Below are 10,899 nucleotides of genomic sequence, written 5' to 3' on the forward strand. Positions count from 1 at the left end.
GAGAGTGAGAGAGAGAGAGAGAGAGAGAGAGGTGGTAGTTTATGAAAAGTGGTGCCGACCTTTGCTAGTGTATTGTAAACGTGAATGAAACCTTACATTTATCATGGGATCAAAGATGAGGGGATGGTCTCCAGTATTTACGCAACAATAAATTTCTCTCATAAGTATGTAATACAGACTTTTGTTGAATTCCATACTATGCGGTCGTTTTCTCATTACGCTTCATAAATTTAAGAGGAAAATTATAAAGCATATCAGAGAGAGAGGGAGGGGTTCCGACATTTGCTAGTATTGTAAAAGGGTACATAACCACACATTTATAAGAAGTTCAAAGATGATGAGACAGTGTAAAATATTTACGCAACAAACACATTGGTAATTTAAGTATCTAACTTTGAATTTGTTTGATTCAATATTATGAATTCACTTTCACATGCAGTACACGAAAATCAACGGTTTAATGAAAGAAATATATTTAACTGTAATAACAAAGTATATTGACACGGTTACGAACTAGTACGTTGATGGTCGGATATGGTAAGTGTATTAAATTGTTTATCAAGTAATAAAATGATAATTATAGTATAGTATCGCATCCACAAGAATTGTTATTTCGTCCAAACAACACGCGAAACTTATTTTTGTAAGTTGACGATAAAAAAGATAAAGGGTTAGAAAGGTTGCAATCTTTATCTGTTTGCAACAAAACAAGTTTACCTGTTTTGGTTGCAGAAAAGTAAGTAGTGGTTAGGATTCTTCGAATCTCCCCTGTTTATATTGTTGGATGTTAAGTAACACTAATGTGGTGTTTATTAATCTTACTACCAAATATACATTTAACATCAAGGGGGTTTTAGTTTTTACATCAGCACGGAAAATATCTGAAGAGAAAGATACACACTGTGAGTTTTTACATCAGTTGACATAAGCATCTGAAGGGAATTCCTAATAGCATAGAACATTTACATCAGTGGATAATTGAAATGAGGGGAAAAACACGCGGTGGCATTTTCGCAATTTAAAAGAAAACTTTGGCTAACTTATTCTTACATCAGTGGGTGAGAACTGCCTGAGGTAAAAACAAATTTTCACTTTTAACTAATCCATTCCTCTATCCGTAAAACGTATCCACACAAATTTTCACTTTATCACTCTCAAAAAAATCGTCCTACTCTCAAATAAAAAAACCACCGTTTCCTTGCGATCAAGCCACCGTCCTTGCAATCGATGCTCAATCGAACTCTCAAAGAATCCCGTCGAAGCTCAATCGAACTCTCTATTTTCCTCCGGTGAGTTCTCTCTCTCTCAAATTCGGTTATGGTTAGGGTTTTGTAATTCAATTTTCGTTTTTGTGCATAGATAGATATCAGCTTCTAAAATCACTCCACCTTCTTCTCCAAATCGCAACCATTTTCCGACTCCACCAAATCGTGACCCAATCCTGACTCCACCAGAAACCCAAATCGTGAAACCTGACTCTACCTTTGTTCTATTTTTGCTATTTTTGCGTTCCATTTCATTCTTGTTCTTCACCCAAGAATTATTTTCCATTTTCTGGTACACTTTTCTTTATCATTTTTGTTTTTATTTTTATTATTTTTTATTATTGCTTCATAATTTTATAATTGTTTTGATTTGTTGTCTTTTAAACTGTTTCGCTTATGTGTGTTCATCTGTTTGGGTTACTAGATTATGTTTTTTTCTTTTCAAAATATAGAAGTGTTTTTTGTTGTTAAGAATCTGTATTGTATTTTCAAAATGGAGAATTTCTCTTATCGAGAAGAACAGGTTTAGTTTATTTTTTTGTTAATTTTGTTTTTGTTTTTGCAATTAAGTGATTAGTTAAATAATTTTTCTGTAATTATTATTGTTCAATGATATTGGATTGTGATTTAATATTTTTAGGCGCATAGAAGAAGGAAGTTGTATCTGAGTTAGTTGCTAGTGGTGAAATGGTTCTTTGTGTTGCTCATTGGCATTTGTAAGTTTTTGAATTATATTACAATCACTTATATGATGATAAACACTTATGTATAAGCTATTTCTATAGCAAAAGATAAAATGTAGTTAAATTATTTTCATATAAGCGATAAGCAGTTTTGATAAGCTATTTTGGAGAACGGATTGAAATAAGTTGAAAATAGCTTATGAACAATGTAATAAACTATTTTCATAAGTTCTCCATTTTCCTTTCTTTCATGAACAGACCACGCTGTTTATCGTTTAACCACTCGTCGTCATACTCGCCGTCACAGTGAAGTGAAGCTTTATGAATTGGTAAGCTTTATCAAATTTTCTAGGTTGTTGATATATTTATTATTATGTTCTTATGTTCTAGTTAGGTTCTTATGTTCCTAACTCCTTTTAATTAGGTTTTTCAATCGAATTTGGTTTGTCTTTTGCAACTGTGATGTGTTTACTAAACACAACCTTCAATATATTGATTATTTACAAGTCTTGCAACACCATTATCCACCCTTAGATATAATATAGATACAAATATTGTAATTGCTGTACAACATATATAGCAGAGGAACCAACAAAATCAGATGAATTTAGAGAGCTTGAGAATAAGAAAAGCTTCAAGTTGTTAGAATATAATCTCGAGACACTTGAATGATGGACATAGACCTTGTAAAAATCACTACTAAAATCTCAAGGCAGTAAAGGCCTCACTTTCAAAGTAGTTTTCAATATTAGAACCGATTTCGGAACCACAAATTAAAAAATTAATGGTGGGTAACAAATTTAAACATTTCAGTTCTAGTTAAACAAACCAATAGTGGGTGTCCCTTCATTCCAGTTCTAGTTAGACAAACCAAATTTGCTTACCGAATACCCAAGCTTTATCAATCTGTTTAGTAAGGTTTTGATTTCTCTATCATATCTCATACTCGCCGTCGTTTTATCTTTAATAATAATTCAATATGTTTACCAATTACTGAATATAACAATCAGTAACTTTGTTCACGAAGATCTTGCACATGTTTTCTTTGACTGCCCTTTTGTGATACAGGTTTGGCGCTCGTCTGGTTTGTGAGAAGCTGTGCACCGCGTTGTCGTGCATAATGATTCGGTAGTTGGGACTGTTTTCTCTATGCATATATTTGTTTTACATAATTTAGGGGTTTCACCTATATTTGATTTGTGTAAGGGACGAGGGTTATATGTGTATGTCTTTGTAATTGTGCGACTTCTCCATCTGAATGTGATCTTTTGCAAGCTAATAAACTATCATTGTTTTATGTTTTGCTTTTCTGTTATTTGTTTCATACAAATCATGGCCTTGCTTCCGAAACTCCCTCTTGTACCCTAGTTACTCCAGACAGGTAATGTAAAGAAAAATTATGTAATCACCTTCTCACGTGACTTACAAATTTATGAATTCTCTCCTTGTAAGTTTGTACAGGGTAAGTTTCTAGCTTTTATGTTCATATTTGTTTGGAACCACTCATTATGGAGCTTATTCAAAATGGCTTGATACAACACCATGTGGACTGTGTATTCCGTTATGGCATGATGTTTAGATGCAAGGTTGATTGAGATCTCGGTTGTAGTTGAGGCTCCATCTCATCAATCTTATCATGTGAGAAGTTGGCAAATTCACAAAATTGAAGTTTTCATTTATAACTAAGGGAAGCATTAGTTGCCAATGTGGTAGTAAATTCTGCAGGAACATGAAGTGCCCAGATAGTAAGTTTAATCTTCCATTTGTATGTAATTTGCATAAGTTTGAAAGTATACTTGTGAGGGTTATAAATTAAATTTTGTATCTGTTAGCTTTTTAGCTTCCTTTTTGGCATTAAAATATCATTTTTTTTCTTCATATTTCTAATATAAATAAAAGAAAAGAACATGGTCTCAAGCTAATTTTGTAAGCAGTATTAATAAAGCATTTTTTTTTTTAAAAAGTGTAGATTTCACATCAGTGGGATTGAAGACTGATGATAAATATAATTATTTTACTTCAGAGTCTAATATAAAACTGATGTGAAAACCCTGATCTTAAATTTTAAAAAGAATGTATCACATCAGTGGAAAAAAGCCAGATGTGGAAATATTGCTATCACATCAGTTCGTACCTGATGTGAAATGACGTGCACATTCCACATCATGACACCTTACATCAGTTGCCATCTGATGTGAAAAGTAGTTTCTAACTGATGTGAAAACTTATTTCTGTAGTAGTGGGTAGACTACAAAAGTGATGAGGTTGTTGGGATGTTACTAACTTAAATTGCTCTATCCCTTAAATTGGCTTTCCAGTATTTCCCAATGCAATGAAGGCGAAGGTTCCCTTAGTTCTGCCCATCTATGAATCTTAGGACACTCATACCACAGCCTCTCTACGCTCTTAGTAGCTCTACAAACGGGCAGCCCTAATCAATGTCTACTTACTTAGGGTTTCAAGAGAACGATTCTATTAGGCTATAGCTTATTTCCTTCAAGAAGGTAATTGTTTCCTTAATTACTATTGAGTTACATCCTAGGTTCGGTAGAGCACCACTCAGTTTTGGTAATGTCGCTTCCTAAGTGCCTACAACAAGAGTCAACTCTCTTTCGATATCTTTCGCTAGTTAATAATCACTTGCTTCCTAGACAGATTGTTATCAATAAAAGGACATAAATATCAAAATATAAGAAACCAGTTATTGATAGCAATGTTATGCCATGTCACAACCTAAGTACCTAATCTAGGGTTGCATCTATCACAAAAATAAACTAAGGAATTTCCTAATAAAAACTTAATAACGAACAAAAAAATAAATAAAATATAAACAACATTAATTTAAATAAATATCCAACAAAAATAAGCAGAGGTTCATCTTAGAACTCTAACCTAAATAGATTTAGCCACACATGGTAACTTAAAACAAATTTTTAAAGATAAAAACATACCCTAGAAAATCAAGGAGAAGATAGATTCTCCCAAAGCTCTAAAGTAGCCTTCTACTTGAACTGCCACAGTTCTGAACGAGAAATTCTGAATGAGGAAGGTTATTATTTATAGTGGAGATTTCTAATTGTGTTGGCTAAAAACGCGGGCTAAACCTAAACAAACAAATAAAATTACGCTTGCGCCCCTTGCATTTGAGATGCTTGGAGCGCATATAGCATGCCCTAGGCGCATATATATAGAGTATTTTTCTATATGCCCTAGGTGCATGCAATATGCCCTAGGAGCATCCTTCAAGTTTGCCATGCCCTAGGCACATGACTACTCTTTTTTGGGCCAAATTTCTCCGATCTTCGTCATTTTTAGGTCTTCCTCTTCAAATAACTTGCTTTATAACTTGGGAACAAAATTCTTTCATATGTAAAGTCTCATGAGACCTATTGAATCTTCTTTCTTGGTCTTCCCATAGTCTTGACAATTCTTCAGATGGTCTTGATTGCTGATTTGCATGATTTTTTCGTGAATTACTTCAAAAACCCCCTAAAATTGTTATGTTTCGAGAAAACTATAATTACAGACTCACATATAGAAAACATTACAAAATTCCCGAAATCATAGACAATCGTTCCAATACTCCTCCTTTTTGCTGCCAAAACCTACTGAAAATGATTGAAATACATGCTAAGAATAACGTAAGATGACCTATCATCATACGTCAACATAAAAAATTATAGGTAATATGTTGAACTTAATTTCCCTTCAAATCCCGTATTTAATCATGCTCACAATAATAGTCTCCTGTTTTTGAAATTATAGTGGCCTAAAATTCGAGGGTTATTGGAAAACAATGACGTCTCCAAGAAAGTTTATTAAAATTGGAAAACATCGGAAACACCCTTCAAAATGTAATAAAATGATCTTTCTTAGGAGATTATGTGTGTACCTATGCTATTAACACGTGAGGACATTCATTTAAAAACTAGTTAGGTTTAAGTAATTGTATAAAATTTACTTTATTTTCTCCTTATTACTATTAAGAGAAAATTACATTTACCTTCCTTAAGATCTCTTTAAATAACACAAACACCCCTTCTAATTTTAAAATATATGCTAACCTCCCATACACTCTTATCAAATAAACAGACATTCCTTCTTAGTTATTACTTTTACTTTATGCATTCAAAAAAACAAAAGACATAAAGTTTTATAATAGCATAATTACAATTTCGAGAATGCTGCTATAAACCAAAAGCACGTCATTCATAATTTACTACCCAAATACTTCTCCAGATCCACATACAATGACATTATTCATGAGAGTTGCTATTTTAGCAGCAAAAATAAACATGATACTTGCTTATCACCTACAAAACAAATGTGATTGTTTTGTCAAGAATTGAGGGTTGATGATCGTGCCTTTATCCCTCACTGTCCATGTACCTATGCCCTTGTTTTTCATTATGTGCGTCAACCCACTTAGAATTTCTTATAAACCATCATATCTTAGAAATTCTTAAGTCTTAGAGTCTGATCTGTGTTGTATTGTGAACACCAATGATTGTAGATCTAGTGTTCAATCAAACTTTTTCTTTGTAATTTGTTTGTTTAGGAAGTCTCTTACATAGGAAATATCTTGCTTGTTTCCATGAGTATTTGAAGTCTCTTGCTTGTGTGCTTGAGCAATTATAATCTTGTGTGGTTATTGTGAAAATCTCCTTGGGAGTGGAAGGGGGGACTGGACTACATTCGGATTGTAGAAGGAACCAGGATAATTGTTTGTATCTCTTTCTTCTCTCTCTCTCTCTCTCTCTCTCTCTCTCTCTCTCTATCTCTATCTCTTTTATATCCACCGCAATTGACTCTGAACATGGTTCTAGAATCTGAACTCTATCAGACTCTAAACTTTGAACTTAGTTAAACAAAAGAAAAAGTTAACACAATTCAACCCCTCTTCTTATGTTTTTATCACCTAAAGATGAGGTAGAAGAAAAGAAACAAAAACCCAGCAAGATGAGAGAGATGATGGGAAGTGAGAGAAAAAATAGTGCATGATAATATCACGCATCCAATGGTTCAAATAACTCATCCACCATGGATTACTTGCTTCACTCATCCACCCTATCATCTGCCTATGGTGGTGTTTCAGAGACCAAATTATGTCTGTCCCATTATCTTTCTTGTTTATCTAATGTACATGCATAACGTCGTCCTTATCATGCAAGAAGAGGTATCATTGAAAATATAAAAGAAAACTTTGTTAAGTTATAACGGATCACAACCGCTAGAAATGAAAGTGCAAACAAAGTTTTTAACAAGAAAGAATATAATAAAAAATAAATAGAACGTTATATTAGAAAACTAATTTCTAACATAAATTAAGATTAAGATCACATTGTTCAGTTTCTTCATTTTTTGTTATTTGTTTTTCTCTCCCTCTTGCTACTTCACTTTTTTGTTTCCATCTTCCCTTTGAGCTTGAATCATGGCTTTTCTTATTTCCATGCTTCTTCAATTTCTTCTTTTCCCCTAGCCCACCGAAAAAAACCAAAACAAAACATTTTGGATTACATTTTGCAATAGTATATATAAACTATTGCGTAAATTGGTTTATTTCATTCAACAATGTTTAGCCCAATAAAGCCATAATTCATGGTTTTTGAAGTTATTATTATTTGTCTGCTACTCAAATTTGCATAAACTTTAGTCTAAATTCGACCAATGAATGTGTTCCAAGTGTAATTCATCTATACAAGTAAATGTTTCCTTTGAAGTCAATACTAATTCACAAAGGCCTTCTTGTTGGCTTCAAGGCTGATCACAATTTCTTAGCTTATTTTAATTACATTGTTCAGTTTATGGAAAATTAGAATGTAATAGAATAGAATAACTAATAATTGTTTTCCATTTGTGCTGATCACAATTTACACGTACGCCTTCATTCAGAGGTTTTTGTTATAACCCATCAAATGAAAAAAAAAAAAAAAAAGTTTAGATTCTTACGCCTCATTGTTTGGCAAAAGGTTGGGTGAGAGTGATTGTTGAGCGAGTGACAATGAAGAACTGCAGAGAGGAAAACAACGTGAGCGCTTTGTCTTCAACAACACCTACTAAGATGCCACAAGGCTTTTCCGTTTTTTACAGTTTTGCTTCAATGAAGCTTGAACTTTCTGATATCAATGAACGCATGAGGTCATTGAAAAGGATCAGAATTCATGGACGTCAAAATATCTTGACGTGTAACAAAATATATAAGCAAACGAGATCTAAATAATCAAATGCTTCTTGACCAAATACATTTTAATTTTTGGATTCATTTTGTTTATATTTTGTTGCAGAGGACTGCATCATTAAGATCACTTATTTAGTTGGATTGGATAACGTATAACATTAACACTCATATTTGTTGTAAGTAAAGCTCAAAATATATGGTACTCCTCAAATTAAATTATAAAAGTAAATATGAAGAAAGTGACACATTAATTTATGATTTTACCTTTGTCATTCTTGTATCATATTTAATCAAGGAAATTACACTTGTTGGAGATTTAGGTTGAGCATTCCAAAAAAAAAAAATATTGAAAATTAGAATGTAATAGAATAGAATATTAACTAATAATTATTTTCCATTTGTGCTGATCACAATTTACACGTACACCGTCATTCAGAGGTTTTTGTTATAACCCATCAAATGAAGAAAAAAAAATTGTTTAGTTTCTTACGCCTCGTTGTTTGACAAAAGGTTGGGTGAGAGTGATTGTTGAGCGAGTGACAATGAAGAACTGCACAGAGGAAAACAACGTGAGCGCTTTGTCTTCAACAACACCTACTGAGATGCCACAAGGTTCTTCTGTTTTTGTACAATTTTTCTTCAATGAAGCTTGAACTTTCTGATATCAATGAACGCATAAGGTCATTGAGAAGGATCGGAATTCATGGACATCAAAATATCTTGACCTGTAACAAAATATATAAGCATACGAGATCTAAATAATCAAATGCTTCTTGACCAAACACGTTTTACATTTTGGATTCATTTTGTTTATATTTTGTTGCAGAGGACTACATCATTAAGATCACTTATTTAGTTGGATTGGAATACATATAACATTAACACTCATATTTGTTGTAAGTAAAGCTCAAAATATATGGTACTCCTCAAATTAAACTATAAAAGTAAATATGAAGAAATAGACACATTAATTTATGATTTTACCTTTGTCATTCTTTTATCAGATTTAATCAAGGAAATCACACTTGATGGAGATTTAGGTTGAGCATTCCAAACACAAATAATAGAGCAAAGCACAATACAAAAGCAACACATGTATGAGATAACATTAATAATCTCCTTTGGATCAGGACCAAAATTATAATGCATGACTTGAGTTTTGTCTTCTCTCCCAGAAATCTAAATAAGATAAAACATCACTATATTAAAAAGGAGAAAAGTATGCGGAATAAAAATGCAATTACTGATAGAACGAGATAAATAACATGGGATCTCATCATGATCGATTCTTTTAAGAAACAGATCTGATATATGGATAGCTGATTGATTAATAGCGAAAGACTCCCGTTTTCGATCTCCTTGAAAACATCATATATATATATATATATATATATATATATATATATATATATATATATATATATATATATATATATATATATATATATATTGTCAATAGCAGCCGTCAGCGCTATCACGGCGCGGAGTGGCCAAAAATATTGCAGCGCTCCGAGGTGGAGCGTTTGAAGAAAACGGGTTTCGCGATCGCTATCTGATAGAGCGGGGCGGACCAAAAGCAGGTCAAAGCGGCCGCTATTAACTTAAAACCATTTTTTGGGTCAAAATCGTACGATCGGAGGTCGGAACAGCAGGATCTGAGTTCGAAACAGCTGGATCGGAGGTAGGAACAACTGGATCGGAGGTCGGAACAACTTCATCCTTTTTCACGATCGAGAAGAATAAATGAAAGAAGAATGAGAAGAAATGAAAGAAAATGTTTATATAAGAAGGATTCCAAAGTCACAGATCTAGAATTCAGATTGGATGGTGCTGTTGGCGGCAACTATGTATTGTTAGAATAGAAAACTAGGGTTTGGTTACTTTGTTTTATAGTAGCGTATTGGGCTAGGCCCACTATATCAATCTATTTTCGATTTGGACTTCTTTACCCGTTTAACAAGGAAATTTGACCCTTTACCCTTTTATTATTTAACCTTTTAAACATAAATTTTTCACCCCCATTTTCAACATCTCCTAATTCAGTATGAGTTCACCCCACCTCCAGGTACGTATTTCCGTTTTTTGTTCTTCTCTAACACGTTTCCAATATTTTTTTTAAATACTCATATAAACGTTTCCAAATTTTTTTGAAACACTCAGGTAAACATTTTCGAAAATAATTTGGAATACTTGAATGCTTGCGTTCCGAATATATATACCGGAGAACAGGAAACTAGCTTTCCGGTTCATGCTACTTATACGAGGGTCAATATCCTATCCATTTATAAATTTTTTCATTTGTTCCATTTAGAGAGATAAAGACACATAAAAAGTAAAAAATAATTAATGATGGTGGGACCCACTTAGTGATAGGACCCACCACTTATTTTTTGTGTCTATCTCTCTCCAAATTGCAACAAACGGAAAAATTTATAAATGAAGAGGATCTTGACCCCTTATACGATACCAAATAATTTCAATCTAGAAAACAAGGAACCGGAAACATATATGCTAGTTTTCCAGTGGAGTTATTTTTTTATTTTTTTTAATTCCAACTTGCTTACTTATATTTTTTTTAAATCTTCATTTTAGTATTAGTTTCTTGTTAAAAAAATTATATTTTAGTTTTTCACTTTTTCTAAAGTTCTATTAAAAGATGATCTCGCGTGGAAAATTTAGGTAAAATGTGGATTTCACAATGTGCTCCCCGATTTTCGGATGTCAAACCATTAATTGATTTGAATCGTCGATCTTTGAACTCTCGATTTTTATT

General features: G+C 32.8%; 2 long non-coding RNA genes across 3 annotated transcripts; one reads left to right on the forward strand and one right to left on the reverse strand.

Annotated features, from left to right (window-relative positions):
* The first annotated feature begins 1,101 nt into the window (after positions 1-1,101).
* LOC25496607 (uncharacterized) lies at positions 1,102-3,787 on the forward strand. 2 transcript variants are annotated; one of them, XR_003012837.2, is made up of 5 exons: positions 1,102-1,289; positions 1,906-1,981; positions 2,207-2,277; positions 3,017-3,329; positions 3,410-3,787. It is a non-coding gene; the product is annotated as an uncharacterized lncRNA (long non-coding RNA). The 2 variants fall into 2 exon arrangements; XR_003012836.2 differs by having other exon boundaries at positions 1,110-1,289; positions 3,017-3,785.
* Positions 3,788-8,490: 4,703 nt separating this feature from the next.
* LOC120575907 (uncharacterized) lies at positions 8,491-9,890 on the reverse strand. The gene is made up of 3 exons (XR_005642153.1): positions 9,758-9,890; positions 9,111-9,305; positions 8,491-8,851 (listed from the first exon to the last, which is right to left on the reverse strand). It is a non-coding gene; the product is annotated as an uncharacterized lncRNA (long non-coding RNA).
* Positions 9,891-10,899: the final 1,009 nt, after the last annotated feature.

The sequence above is a fragment of the Medicago truncatula genome, chromosome 6, assembly GCF_003473485.1.
Source record: "Medicago truncatula cultivar Jemalong A17 chromosome 6, MtrunA17r5.0-ANR, whole genome shotgun sequence".
In the NCBI taxonomy this organism is placed as follows: Eukaryota; Viridiplantae; Streptophyta; class Magnoliopsida; order Fabales; family Fabaceae; genus Medicago; species Medicago truncatula.